This window comes from Vulpes lagopus, chromosome 2 (assembly GCF_018345385.1).
Source record: "Vulpes lagopus strain Blue_001 chromosome 2, ASM1834538v1, whole genome shotgun sequence".
Taxonomy (NCBI): Eukaryota; Metazoa; Chordata; class Mammalia; order Carnivora; family Canidae; genus Vulpes; species Vulpes lagopus.
The window spans coordinates 81,779,577-81,795,767 of NC_054825.1; positions in this window are offsets into that span (position 1 = coordinate 81,779,577).

Genomic DNA, 16,191 nt, shown 5'->3' on the forward strand with positions numbered 1-16,191 from the left:
CTCTCAAATAATAAATAAATAAATAAATAAATAAATAAATAATAAATAAATAAAAAATAAGAAAATGTATATTGCAGCTATATTGGTAGCTATATTAATAAAGTGTGTTGTTTTACATTTATGGTGACTGGACCTAGCAAGTCCACACAACAGCCATCCCTTCTAGACAGTGTTGCGGGACAGGCGGTATTATTTCCTTTTATAGATGAAATTGATGACCTCGAGCACATGCGGTTCCTTCCCTTTCTTTTTTCTGTTCAGAATATACGAGCTATAAGTGAGTAAATTGCAAGAAAACCCACTTCCGGGATCAACACCTCTACTTTCCTCACATGATTTTAATATTTTTCTCAATTCTGAAACTCCTTATCTATCTTATACTCCTTTTCAAATAACTTAGGATACGTTTTCCCAGGACTTGTTTAGAGAACCAGTTCCCTAAGTATGAATCAGTGACCTGAAACAGACCCAGCATACACAGATTCTCCTATTTATTCATCACCCATCTGTTTCCAAAAGAAGTCTATCTGGCCTTCTATATGGCAGGTACAGAGACAGGCTCCGTCCCCACCGGGTTTCGATCTATGTCCCAGAGGACTACCTGCAGTCTTAATGCTCGTTTCTGGGGGCAAAACAAGCAAGTCCACAGTTCTCCTTCATACTTCCCCAGCAGACCCTTGGGTTCTCTCCACAGAGTTGAACTGTTACCGAGTCATTGATCGTGTAGGTCAGTCACAGAGCAGCATTGCCATCCAAAACAAAAAGGAGGAAAAAGGAGTTTGGAAGTAATTGGGTCTCACAAATCGTGCGGAGGGCATATTGAAACTGTGACAATGTTTCTTAGTGCACCTTTTCTCAGAGCCACATCTCTCCTGTTCTTGACTGAGGGACAGGAGAGTCTAGGTAGGGAGAAATAGGTAGGGGGCTACAGATTCAGGCTCACAAAGATCCTAAGGATGCTGAGATGTAAGGAAACCAGAAATAAAGAAACAAACGAGACCACCCTCTCCCAGGTATGGGTAGAGAGGGTCTTTTTTAGGACAGTCCTCTGTGCCCAACAAAGAATAACCAGACTCTAAAAATAAGTAAACCATTAAAGAAGATGTTATCACTAGTCCTTACTCAAACCAAGACATCCCAAGAATGAGAAGGCCACAAGCTCCCTGATCAGTTCTAAATGAAAAACTGTCAGTGGAGGCCCATGTGGGCAACCCAGCCTGGGCCCCTCCCACTCCTGAGAGCTTTCTCGGTATCCTTGCTTAAAAAACTCCTGTCGCTTTACTTACTCTTCTTTGTCCACCAGATTCATTCTTCGACTCGTGAGACAAGAACCTGACTTTCTCACTTCATTCCGCCTGCTGCACTTCTCTTACCCAAGCTCCCTGGGAAATTACTTCATTGGCTTAATCCCATCTCACTCTCCTCCTGCCTCATATCCTTTGGATTCTTCACCACCAAAGGCCAACGAACCAAGAGATACAGGGAGGGAGAGAAGACCCAGGTGATAGGGGGAACTAAGGCCAAAGAAATATAGATTAAAATTACATCTGCTTTTTTTAAAAAAAGATTTTCTTTATTTACTCATGAGAGACACACACACACACAGAGAGAGAGAGAGAGAGAGAGAGAGAAAGAAAGAGGGGCAGAGACAGAGACAAAGGGAGAAGCAGGCTCCCTGCGGGTAGCCCAATGTGGGACCCCATCCTAGGACCCCAGGATCATGCCCTGAGCCAAAGGCAGATGCTCAACCACTGAGCCACCCAGGCATCCCTACCATTACATTTCCTAACAAACTTGCAGTCCATAAACAAATACTTGAAACCCACAGAGTGGGACATTCTTCAAAGAATTCACAGCTGCCTGAATGTTAATGCTTTGCTAGAGGCCAAAAGCAACATTTGTTTGCTGATAGCCAGACCTCCAGGATCCTGTAAATCTTTCACGTGTGAAAATCCTTTTGGAAACTTCTTTTATCTCTAGAGTCCCCACCCCACACGGCAACTTTAAAGTTTATAACCAAGGCTCCTCATGATCCTGATGAAGCTCTTGAGGCCCAGGGGTCCTGTCCCCATACTTTAATAAAAACACCTTTTTGCATGGAAAATGTCTCAAGGATTCTCTCTTGACCACTGGCGCCTGGCCCACAGTACATCACAGGTACATCTCTGAGTTAATGGCATCGGCACATCAGGAAAGTACAGAAGATTTTTGCCTATCTTCTTGCATGACACATTCCGGAGGGGGACATTCCCATCTGTTCGATCTGGGTTTTTCTCTTCCTGGGATATATAGCTAGCTAGCTAGGTAGATGATAGAGTGATAGATCTACTGATAGATCGATCCCAGGAACATGAATAGATGTTTATATAAACAAACATATAAACATAAATCTATGTTTCCACTTAATATATTTATTATTCAATGTATTACTGATAATATAATTATTATGTATAAACAGAACTATAGATTTATATTTAAATATGCAAAATAAATATTTCTATATCTAATCTCTATACGTCCATATATAGATCTCCCTATAGAGATAGAGACAAAATGGTTAGAAATAGATGTGTGCAGAAAGAGAGAGAAATAGATATAGACCTATAAATATGCAGAGGATCTGCTTTCAAATTCTATCCAACGACCTCTCCTCACAGGCACAGGCAAACGCACACACACACATACTCAAGAGCCTTCTGGTATGTGGCCATGACAGGAAATAACACCCCTTGAGATGCCATCTCTTCTCCAACTTAAAGGTACCAGCCGTTTCTCCAAAGAAGACCTACACAGAGCGAGCAAGCGAGCACATGAAAAACTGCTCCACGTCACTTTTAATCAGGGAGATAGAAATCAAAACCACAATGAGATACCACCTCACACCAGTGAGAATGGGGGAAATTAACAAGACGGGAAACGACAAATGTTGGAGAGGATGTGGAGAAAGTGGAACACTCTTGCATTGTTGGTGGGAATGTGAACTGGTGCAGCCACTCTGGAAAACAGTGTGGAGGTTCCTCAAAAAGCTGGAAATGGAGCTATACTACAACCCATCAATTGCACTGCTGGGTATTTACCCCAAAGACACAGATGTAGTGCAATGACTGGACACTTGCACCCCAATGTTCACAACGGCAATGTTAATAGCCAACTGTGGAAGGAGCCTTGATGTCCTTCAACAGATGAATGGATAAAGAAGATGTGGTCTGGGGATCCCTGGGTGGCGCAGCGGTTTGGCGCCTGCCTTTGGCCCAGGGCAGGATCCTGGAGACCTGGGATCCAATCCCACGTCGGGCTCCCGGTGCATGGAGCCTGCTTCTCCCTCTGCCTATGTCTCTGCCTCTCTCTCTCTGTGTGTGTGTGTGTGTGACTATCATAAATAAAAATTTTAAAAAAATTTTAAAAAAATTAAGAAAAAAGAAGATGTGGTCTATATATACAATGTATTATTATTTAGCCATCTGCAAGGATGAATACCTACCATTTTCATGGACATGGAACTGGAGGGTATTATGCTGAATAAAATAAGCCACGTGGAGAAAGAATTATCATACAGTTTCACTCTTATGTCGAATGTAGGAAACAGTGAAGAGGATCATAAGGGAGGGGAGGGAAACTGAGTGGAGAAAATTTAGAGAGGCAGTGTTGTGCCCAACACTGTACCTGGGCTCACGTGCCTCCAATGGGAAGCTCAGGCGCTGCCTGCTCAGCTCCAGCAGAGGCCTGTTAGCTTCGGAAATGGAGGCCAACACCCGGCTTCTCCAGAAATACTTAAGGCCCCTGCAAAGAAGAGGTGAAATTTACATTACCTTTTAACAAGCAGGCCAAAATAATCTGGTGGTTTTTGTTTTTGTTTTTTAGGGGGTCATTTGTTATTGTTTCCCTTGTCTGTTTTTTTTTCTTCCTTCTTTCTTTACTGGAAAAAATAATGAGATGGAGACATTCACCTCCATAAAGTAACATGAGGTCGTACTCACAGCCAGGAGGTTCATCAATACACATACATGATGTCTAACTAGAGTTTAAAACAATGATTATAAAGATAGCAGCTGGGCTGGAAAAAGAGCACAGAAGAAAACTGGAGAATCCCTTACTGTAGAAATAAAAGAACTAAAATCTAGTCAGGCCAACGTTAAAAATGCTGTAACTGAGATGCAGTCCCAAGAAAGGTTATGGACCACAGAGGCAGACTGAGGGAACTCAGCCACTTATTAAAACAATAACATTCATATCATAGGAGACTCAGAAGATGAAGATGAAGAGAGAGAAAAGGTGGGCCTTGCTCAGCCATTAGAAACGACAGATACCCACTATTTGCTTCAACGTGGATGGAACTGGAAGGTATTATGCTGAGTGAAGTAAGTCAATCGGAGAAGGACAAACATGGTATGTTCTCATTCATTTGGGGAATATAGATAATAGTGAAGGGGAATATAAGGGAAGGGAGAAGAAATGTGTGGGAAATATCAGAAAGGGAGACAGAACATAAAGACTCCTAACTCTGGGAAAAGAACTAGGGGTGATGGAAGGGGAGGAGGGCAGGGGGTGGGGGCGAATGGGTGACCGTCAGTGGGGGTGTCATTTGACGGAATGAGCACTGGGTGTTATTCTGTATGTTGGCAAATTGAACACCAATAAAAAATAAATTTATTATTTAAAAAAAGGAAGGAAAGGAAGGAAAGGAAGGAAAGGAAGGAAGGAAGGAAGGAAGGAAGGAAGGAAGGAAGGAAGGAAAGAGTGGCACCTGGGTGGCTCCGTCAGTTAAGCTTCTGCCTTAGGCTCAGATCATGATGCAGGTCCCTAGGCAGGCTCCCTGGTCATCAGGGAACCTGCTCCTCTCTCTCCCTCTGCCCCTCTCGCTCATGCTTTTTCTTTCCTCTCGCTCTCAAATAAATAACATCTTTGAAAAAGAAACAACCAAACAAACCCATAAGGAAGAGAAATCTCCCATGTAGAAGAATTTCAAACAATTTGTGCAGACATTCCACCCTCAAGTGGATGAGCATAGCTTCCCACTCTTATGTGTGGAATACACATAGTAACTTCCTTCTACAAAATATGTTATGGAAAACTTAAAATAATAATGATAATATAATACTAATACTAATAATAATCACTTTACTGTGGAGAAAGCTGACAATGCAAATATTTTAATATTGATTCATTAGCTAATATTTGTACCGTACTAATATAAGATATCGATAATTGGAGAAATTGAGTGCCAGTGCATGAGAATTCTCTGTACTATCTTCTCAATTTCCCTATAAATCTTTGTTTTTTTTTTTCTAATAAATAAGATTTATTTTGAAAATTGACTTAAATGAATCAGGCTCCAAGTGTGAAGACACTTTAAGAATAGTTTAATTAATTTTTGCCTTATTCTTAAAGAGTGCCTTCGATGGGAACAAAGTAAGAATTGTATATCAGAAGGAAAGAAAAACACTTAGGAACACGTATAATGCCTCCTCAACCTGAAAAGCAGGAAAGGATAATAAATAGCAAAAATCAGATAAAAATACTTCTTTTATATTAGACACCATATTGCAAGTGCATTTAAAATTAGCAGTGCATACCATTTATTTCCTTGACATTTGTCTTCCAAAGAGTTCACAGTGCTTCAGTGTCAGTTAAACAAGGATTCGTGTGAAATTTTTATTAAACCAGATTTACTGGGAAATTCCTGCCCAGATAATACTTTTATTTTGATTTTATTCAGTTCCTTCCCAATCACTGAGCCTTTTAGTTAGAGCTTTCAACTATAGCAAATGCCTTAGAAGGCCAATTTTTAAGTTGCTATTATAATACCCTAATGGAATCACGCATCGTTTTCCTTCGCTCAGATATGGCACACAGTAGGCCCCTGATAAAATACTGAATGAGTGAATGGGTAAAATCGCTTTTTATCATTTCATTCAGCAATTTCATTCTTATCTTGGTCCATTTCATGTTCTAATGTTTATCAACACCAACTCAAGAAGGTTAGGGATCCATTAATTTATTAAGTATTTGGTGCATACCTACTATGTGCAAGGTGCTAGGAATGCCAAGTCAACCAGACACAGATGCAGTCCCTATCTCCCTCCAGGCCACGCTGGTGGGAGAGAGGGATACTAACCAAAAAGTGACAGAAACACGACTAAACAAGATTATAGTAGCCAATAGAAAGGTGAATATACAGCTTACTACAAGTACATATGTAAGAAGGCTTAGTCTAACTGGGGCCTCAGAGGATGACCAGAAGAAGCAACATTTACATTAAGACTTAGAGAAAGGCGAAGGTAAGTGGTGGAAGGAGAATAGTATGAGGAAAGGGAAGGTTTCTAGAAGCCTCTGAATTGTAGGGCTCTGGGCAAGTCCCTTGAGCTTAGGCTCTGAACCTACTTCTTTCTCTGCAAAAACGGTGACAGTAATAATGCCTGTGCCATAGAGCTCTAGTGAGTAAAGAGTTGGACTTTATTTGTACATTACCTAGGACGTTAGTAAGTACTTAATAAACATTTTCTGGTGGCCATAACAGCCTGGAGTCAGGCTTCCTGAGTTCCAATCCACTTAACTAGCTGTTTGACCTTGGACAAGATGTTTTCTTCCTATCCTTTAGTTGGCCCATCAAGATAACAGTATCTGCCCATAGGGTTGTTGGAGGACACCATGAGTTCTTTTATGGGAAGCATGACACAATTCTTGGCACATAATATGTGCCATAGGAATGTTAACTTATATTAGCAATAAAAAAATCCTACAAGTCCAATGAGGCAGGTGTTTAGAAATTATTCCATAGCTTTTAAGGCAATTGAAATTTTAAAAGAGGGGATCCCTGGGTGGCACAGCAGTTTAGCGCCTGCCTTTGGCCCAGGGCGCGATCCTGGAGACCCGGGATCGAATCCCACGTGGGGCTCCCGGTGCATGGAGCCTGCTTCTCCCTCTGCCTGTGTCTCTGCCTCTCTCTCTCTGTGTGTGTGTGACTATGATAAATAAACAAAAATTATAAAAAAAAAAAAAAAGAAAAAACAAAAACAAAAAGAACCTAAGTGCCTGTCCATGTTTACTTAGCTAACCAGTTCCATTATCTGAAACCCAGACACACAATTTCTGATTCTAACCTCACTCCAAGAGGCCTCCTCAAGCCCGAGGAAAAACTGCCTTCTTGGGATCTCAGGGAAGAATCCTTCACACAATAATATGACCATTGGTAATAATGTCTCTCAGTTCTTTCCAAATCCATAAAGATGCATTTCCTGATGAGTGACTGAGCTGTGAAGAAAGAGATAAGAAACCCTCATCCCTCTGAATTACTTGTGTCAGAATATTTTAACCATAGTACTACGGAGAGTAAATTATCCTTATTAACAGGAAATACGTCTCAGATTGGAATCTGAGCAATCAGATGGGCAGAGAAAAAACGCTTGGACTCGCTGCTCTTCATCTTTTAAAGACAAAGGAGAGCTTTTCTATGTACAAAGTCAAGATAGCCTTAGGGAATAAGAGTCTGCAGCATGGAATCCCACTGCACAGCCGGGACGCCCGCGCTCCAGGTCTTCCTGATCCCAAATCCCTGGGCCTGTCCCCCAACACACGCTGCCAAGCTGAGGTCATTTGCAATTGCTCTCTTAGGAGCTCCGGGGAAGGGGGAAGGAGCTAGATAGGATGGGACGGGACGTGTGGAGGCCGAGAAAATTAAGGCCATTCCACTTTAAGTTCAGGGTTAGCACACGTCCAGCCATCCCACAACCCTGCGAAGAAGACCTGAAATTTGCATTAATTCAGTCACAGCAGAAAAACAAAAGTTTACAGCTTAATGTCTTAGAAAGCCCCGCATTAGCTTAAGAACTGAGCCCAGGCCAAGGGCAGGAAGCCCCTATTAGAATGAGAAAAGAGCTCAATGCCCTTGAAGGCCCCAGAGCAAAATGTAAACAGAACTTGAGGAATTGCTCCAGCCCTTCTTTTTTTTTTTTTAATTTTAATTTTTATTTATTTATGTATTTATTTATTTATTTATTTATGAAAGTCACAGAGAGAGAGAGAGAGAGAGAGAGAAGCAGAGACAGAAGCAGGCTCCATGCACCGGGAGCCAGATGCTGGATTTGATCCCGGGTCTCCAGGATTGCGCCCTGGGCCAAAGGCAGGCGCTAAAACGCTGTGCCACCCAGGGATCCCTGCTCCAGCCCTTCTGGAGGTCCCCGAGACCACCCCTTAAAACTAAGCTAAAACCCACCTCGGGGTCGAAGTCCCTGCTCCGCTGTGTCGGGCAAACTTGGACACAAGCTCCAGCTTGTAAATAAACCCTCGTGTGTTTGCATCAGTGTCGGCTTCTGGGTGGTTTCTTGGATTCGCAATCTTGGGCACCACAGTCTGAGATAAAAAAACAAAACCAAGAGAAGCTCGGACGCAGGCAGAGTGAACGCAGGATTCTGAGAGGAGCGGCGGAGACCCGGGGGCTTGGGGGCTCTTCTGTGGAAGCCCCTGCAGACTGGGGGGGGGGGCGGGATGCTCAGCCCCAGAGCCAGAGGACTCAGTGTCCCCACCCACATCCCGCCCATCAGCGCCGAGTATCAGAGAGCACCACAGCACCGCCCACTGGAGGCCAGAGGCGCTGACGCCCACCCCGCCTCTGACTCCACAGGTGCATCTCCCAGGCAGATGCACATGACAATGAGCCCCATGGCCCATCCCCAGACCCCGCACAGACCACTCGCTGCCACCAAGTGGTTGGACCACAGAGGCTGCAGAGCTTCAGCTCTCCCTGGAAAGTAGGGTCTAGCTTCCTTTGTACTTTGGGCTTTATTTTCATTTCTTTACTTTGATTCTTTTTTATTAATTGCTTTCTTTTAATTTTTATGTATGTACCTTATATATTTCTTATTTTTGCTTTCATGGTACTTTAATTGTGTTTCTTATTTTGGGATTTAGAATCTTTTAACAAGCAGGCCAGAATAATCTGGTGGTTTTTGTTTTTGTGTTTTTTTTTTAGGAGGTCATTTGTTATTGTTTTCTTGTTTGTTTTTTTTTCTTCCTTCTTTCTTTACTGGAAAAAATAATGAGATGGAGACATTCACCTCCATAAAGTAACATGAGGTCGTACTCACAGCCAGGAGGTTCATCAATACACATACATGATGTCTAACTAGAGTTTAAAACAATGATTATAAAGATAGCAGCTGGGCTGGAAAAAGAGCACAGAAGAAAACTGGAGAATCCCTTACTGTAGAAATAAAAGAACTAAAATCTAGTCAGGCCAACGTTAAAAATGCTGTAACTGAGATGCAGTCCCAAGAAAGGTTATGGACCACAGAGGCAGACTGAGGGAACTCAGCCACTTATTAAAACAATAACATTCATATCATAGGACACTCAGAAGATGAAGATGAAGAGAGAGAAAAGGTGGGCCTTGCTCAGCCATTAGAAACGACAGATACCCACTATTTGCTTCAACGTGGATGGAACTGGAAGGTATTATGCTGAGTGAAGTAAGTCAATCGGAGAAGGACAAACATGGTATGTTCTCATTCATTTGGGGAATATAGATAATAGTGAAGGGGAATATAAGGGAAGGGAGAAGAAATGTGTGGGAAATATCAGAAAGGGAGACAGAACATAAAGACTCCTAACTCTGGGAAAAGAACTAGGGGTGATGGAAGGGGAGGAGGGCAGGGGGTGGGGGTGAATGGGTGACCGTCAATGGGGGTGTCACTTGACGGAATGAGCACTGGGTGTTATTCTGTATGTTGGCAAATTGAACACCAATAAAAAATAAATTTATTATTTAAAAAAAGGAAAGGAAGGAAAGGAAGGAAGGAAGGAAGGAAGGAAGGAAGGAAGGAAGGAAGGAAGGAAGGAAGGAAAGAGTGGCACCTGGGTGGCTCAGTCAGTTAAGCTTCTGCCTTAGGCTCAGATCATGATCCAGGTCCCTAGGCAGGCTCCCTGGTCATCAGGGAACCTGCTCCTCTCTCTCCCTCTGCCCCTCTCGCTCATGCTTTTTCTTTCCTCTCGCTCTCAAATAAATAACATCTTTGAAAAAGAAACAACCAAACAAACCCATAAGGAAGAGAAATCTCCCATGTAGAAGAATTTCAAACAATTTGTGCAGACATTCCACCCTCAAGTTGATGAGCATAGCTTCCCACTCTTATGTGTGGAATACACATAGTAACTTCCTTCTACAAAATATGTTATGGAAAACTTAAAATAATAATGATAATATAATACAGTCCCAAGAAAGGTTATGGGACCACAGAGGCAGACTGAGGGAACTCAGCCACTTACTAAAACAATAACATTCATACCATCGGAGACTCAGAAGATGAAGAGAGAGAAAAGGGGGCAGGAGGTTTATTTGAACGAATTATGTAAACTTCTATAACCTGAGGAAGCACACAGACACTGAAATCGAGAGACAGAGAACTCCCAATAAATTCAACAGAAGCTGACTCTCACCCAGGCACATCAGAGTCAAAGTCACAAAATACACAGAGGAGAGAAGAATTCTGAAAGCAGTGGAGGTGGGGCTTTGGGGGAGGGTAGTCCTTACCTACAAGGGAGGATGAATCAATTTGCAGCAGATCTGTTTTTTTAAGAATGAACATCAAAATTTATTTAATCTCACAAGGAAGAAATTAAAAATCTCTGAACATAAAATGCCATTTTCCTCAATCATAATAGCAGAAATTTATGGTTTTAAACTTTTTTTAGTTGGAGTTCAATTTGTAAGAATTCTTTCTTCAGCAAGGCTGTCATTCAGCATAGAAGGAGAGATAAAGAGTTTCCCAGACAGGCCAAAAATAAAGGAGTACATGACCACTAAACCAGTCCAGTAAGGAATTTTAAGAGGGACTCTTCTAGTGCGGGGGAAAAAAAGAGACCAAAAGTAACAAAGACTAGAAAGGACCAGAGAACGTAACCAGAAAAACCAACTCTACCGGTAACACAAAGGCACTAAGTTCATATCTTTCAATAATCACTCTGAATGCTGATAGACTAAATGCTCCAATCAAAAGATATAGGGTATCAGAGTGGATTAAAAAACATGATCTGGGATGCCTGGGTGGCTCAGGGGTTGAGCATCTGCTTTGGCTCGGGTCATGATCCCGGGGTCCCAGGGGATCAAGTCCCACATCAGGCTCCTCGAATGGAACCTCATTTTCCCTCTGCCTATACCTCTGCCTCTCTGTGTCTCTCATGAATACATAAATAAAATCTTTAAAAAAGATAAAAGATAAAGAGATGAGAAAGGACCCAAATAAAATCACAAATGAGAAAAGAGAAATAACAACCAACACTAGAAAAAAAAAAACTAACACTAGAGAAATACAAACTATTTTAAGAGAACATTATGAAAAATTATATGCCAGCAACCTAGAACCTGGAAGAAATAGATCAATTCCTTCCTAGAAATATATAACATAGCAAAAATGAAAAAGGAAGAAATAAGAAACTTGAACAGATAACCAGCAAAGAAATTGAATCAGCAATCAAAAATCTCCCAACAGGAGATGCTTAGATCAATAGAACAGAATGGAAAGCTGAAACAAGATACAAACCTATAACCCTATGATCGCTTAATCTTCAACAAAGCCGGAAAGAATATCCAATGGCAACAAGACAGTCTCTTCAACAAACCCTAACCCTGACCCCAGGATAAGAACAAATGGTGTTGGGAAAACCAGGCAGCCACATGCAGAAGAATGAAACTGGACCACTTTCTTACACCATGTATATAAAAAATAAATCCAAAATGGATTAAAGACCTAAATGTGAGACCTGAAACCAGAAAAAGAAGAAAAGATAGGCAGCAGTGTCTTTGACAATGGCCATTGGATCTTCTTTCTAGATATGCCTCTGAGGTGAGGGAAACAAAAGCAAAAATACTATTGGGTCTTCATCAAATTGAAAAGCGTCCGCAAAGGGAAGGAAAGAACCACAGCTAAAAGGCAACATACAAAATGAGAGGAGATATTTGTAAACAACACATCCAATAAAGAGTTAGTATCCAAAATATATAAAGCAAATATAAATCTCAGCAACCTAAACACAAATTATCCAACTGCAAATGGGCAGAAGACATGAATGGACTTTGTCTCTGACAAGACATCCAGATGGCCTCCAGACACATGGAAAGACACTCAGCGTCACCCATCATCAGGGAAATGCAAACCAAAACCACAATGAGATGTCACCTGACAGCCGTCAGAATGGCTAAAATCAACAACACAAGAAACAACAGGTGTTGGTGAGGCTATGGAGAAGGGGGAGCCCCCTTACACTCCTGGTGGGCATGTGAACAGGTGCAGCCACTGTGGAAAACAGTGTGGAGGGTCCTCAAGAAGTTAAAAATAGAGCTACCCTACGATTCCAAAACTGCACAGCTAGGTATTTACCCCGAGGATACAAAAGTAGTTTAGTAGATTCGAAGAGGGACACGCAGCCCACTGTTTGTAGCAGCGTTATCAACAACAGCCAAACTGTGCATACAGCCCAGATGTCCACCGACAGATGAATGGGCAGAGACGATGTGGTAAATATACACACTACGACATCACTCGGTCATCTGAAGGGATGAAACGAAGCCATTTACAATGACGTGGGAAAAGTGGAAAGGACTTATCTGTCTGTCAGAGAAAGACAGATACCAAATACTATACAATTGCATTCACATGTGAATTTTAAGAAACCAAACAAACTGGCAAAGGGGTAGACGGGGTGGATGAGACAAGCAAACCAGGAAACACACTCTTAACCACAGAGAATAGACTAATAAATACCAGAGGAAGGTGGGGGGGCGGATGGGGAATCAGGGGATGGGGATAGTGGAGGGCACCTGTGACCAGTACCAGCCGTTGTATCCAAGGGTTGAATCACTATGTGGTAGACCTGAAACTATATCATACTGTGTTTACAAACAGGAATGCAAGTAAAACTTTAAAATGATAATTGGTAGTATTGATGAAACATGTGCGCACAAGAGATAAAATCAGAAAGGCAACTGAAAATCCACATAAAGAGTATTTAGAGCCACAAATCCCCTCCTTAGCTCAGCTCAGGAGAAGCCTGCCATGTCTTTTCTGACCCCAGCAGAAGCCTGGATTTTGATGCTCTGGGGAGGCCACTGACTTGGTGGAGTCAGGCTATCTTTGAACCCAAAACCTAAACAGAGTGCGTAAAACTAAACTGCCCAGGATACTAGGAGCCCCAGTGCAGGCACATGCCATGACCCAAACTCTAACCGTACACAGACATAACCCTAACCCTACGCTTAAGCCTAGTGTTAACAAGACCTATCACTAATCAGAAACCAAACACAAACCCCAAGACCGAAACACATTCACTGAACCTTCCTGCCAACCCTCACCCTAACTCTGAAACCTATTCTAAACCCTTAACCCTGATCCCTACCTTAAATCTAACCCTAACCCTAACCTCTAACCCTAACCTTAACTTAATGTACTCAAATCCTATTTCTAATCTTAATCTTTACCCTAACCCTGACCCTCTAATACTAACCCTATCTCATACCCCAAACTGTACCCTAACCCATACCGAAAAACTAACCCCTAACCCACTCCATAACCATAACCCTTTTTCAAAACCGTACCCTGACCCTGACCTGACCTTAACCCCTAACCAATCACTAACCCTAACCCTAGCCCTAACCCCTAACCTAGCCCTAAATTTTACCCTAACCCCTAACCCTAACTCACACCCTCACCCCTAACCCTAAGTGCAAGCCTAAGCCCAAACCTCACTCTAACCCTAACCCTAACCCCAACTCCTATCCTCCTGCCTTAATCCCTAAAGCCTAAACCCTAACCTTAAATCCTGTTCCTAATCCTAACCCTAACCCCTTTTCCTAATCCCTAACCCCCATCCTAACTCCTAACCACTGACCCTGACCTTTATCCCTCACCCTAACCTCTAATCTGTAACCATAAGCATAATCACTAACCCCTAACATCTAACTTAAACTTAACCACCTACTGCCTCCCTTCCTCTGACCCTACCACTAATTCTACCCATTCACTTACCCTGTGGTTCTGAGGAGTCCCTTCTGATGTGGATGTGGCCCCTAACGGGGCCTCCAGAGTCCTCCAGGGGGTCCTGACGAAGCCGGGCTCCTGTGAGTGCGGACGTGGCCCCCTGTGTTCCTGAGTCATAGTCAGCGGGTCCTGAGGATGACGGGCTCCTGTCACTGTGGACTATGCCTCACATCCTCTGGAAGCCTCACAGCAGGTCCTCAGGAGGCCGGAGGCTCCGTCTGCCTGGACATGGCCCCACGTCCCCCTGAAAACTCACTGCGGGTCCTGAGGAGGCTGTGTGCTCCTGTTAGCATAGACACAGCCCCGTATGTCCCGAAGCCAAGTGCAGGTCCTGAGGAGGATGGGGGTCCTGTCAGTGTTGACGTGGCCCCACATTTTCCTCAAGCCTCACCATAAGACCTGAGGAGGCTGGGGGCTCCGGTCAGCATGGACGTGACCCCGTATGTCCCGAAGCCAAGTGCAGGTCCTGAGGAGGACAGGGGTCCTGTCAGTGTTGAAGTGGCCCCATAATTTCCTCAAGCCTCACCATAATACCTGAGGAGGCTGGGGGCTCCTGTCAGCATGGACGTGGCCCCAAATCTTCCCAAAACTTCAGAGTGGGTCCTAAGGAGGCTGGAGACCTGTCAGTGTGAATGCGGTCCCCACATCTTTCTTAGGCCTCACCACAGGTGCTGACAAGGCTGGGGTCTTCTGTCTGCATGGAGGCATCCCCCTATTTCCTGAAGTCTACACCAGGGATCCTGAGGAGGTCAGTGTCCTGTCAGTGTGGATGTGGCCCCACATCCTCCTTAAGCCTCACCATGGGTTCTGAGGAGGCCGGGGCTCCTGTCACCATGGATGCAGCCCCCATCTTCCAGAAGCCTCAACTTGGGTCCTTAGGAGTCCGGGAGCTCTTGCCAGAGTGGACGCAACACCACATCTTCCTGAAGCCTCCCCGCGGGTCCTGAGGAGGCCCAGGGGCTGCTGTCAGCGTGGATGCGGGCCCACATCTTCCTGAAGCCTCACCGCGGGTCCTGAGGAGACCGGGGCTCCTGACAGCGTGAACACGGCCCAATGTCCTCCTGAAGCCTCACCGCGGGTCCTGAGGAGGCTGGGGCTCATCAGCGTGGACGCGACCCCACGTCCTCCTCAGGCCTCCCAAGCACAGGCGAGCTCCTGTTAGTCAATTGCCCCTCTCAGTGCCCATAACCCATTCACCCCCACCCCCGCCCTCCTCCCCTTCCACCACCCCTAGTTCCTTTCTCAGAGTTAGGAGTCTTTATGTTCTGTCTCCCTTTCTGATATTTCCCACACATTTCTTCTCCCTTCCCTTATATTCCCTTTCACTACCCACTATGTTTTTTTTTAATTTTTTTTTTTTACTTTATGTTGTGTTTTGTCAAATGCTTTTTCTGCAACTCTTGAGAGGATCGTATGCCTTTGTTCTTTCTCTTGTTTTTGTTTTTAAGATTTTATTTATTTATCCATGAGGGACAGAGAGCGAGAGAGCAAGAGAGAGAGAGAGAGGCAGAGACACAGAGACATAGACAGAGGGAGAAGCAGGCTCCATGTAGGGAACCCGACCTGGGACTCAATCCTAGGAATCCAGGATCAGGCCCTGGCCAAAGGCAGGTGCTAAACCGCTGAGCCCCCCCCCCCCCCCCCCCCCCGGGCTTCCCCATGTCCTTTCTCTTGTTAATGTGATGGATCATGGTGACTGATAGCCAGAGGGGACGCAGGTGTTAGATGGGTAAAATAGATGAAGAATATTAAGAGCTATAAACATCTGGTTCTCAAATAAATAAGTCACAGATTTTTAGAAAGTACAGCCAAGGCAATAGAGTCAGTACTATTGTGACAACTTTGTATGGGGACAGATGGTGATGACACTTCTCGTGGGGAGATGAGTATGCAGAGAATTGTCAAATCACTAAGTTGTAGCCCTGAAACTGCTGTAACATTGTGTGTTGACTGTGCTTCAATAATATCAAAGAAAAGGGGTTTCTGATGGGACTCACGGTAGGTCCATGAAAGGCATTAAAATGGTCATTACACATATGAAGGCACCTCTGAAGAGGGGATAAAGATGCTCACATGTCTTGATGTGAATTTTCAGAAGATTTACTTGAGAGAGGGTGCAGCGGGGAGGGGTGGAGGGAGAGGGGGAATCTGGAGCAGACTCCTC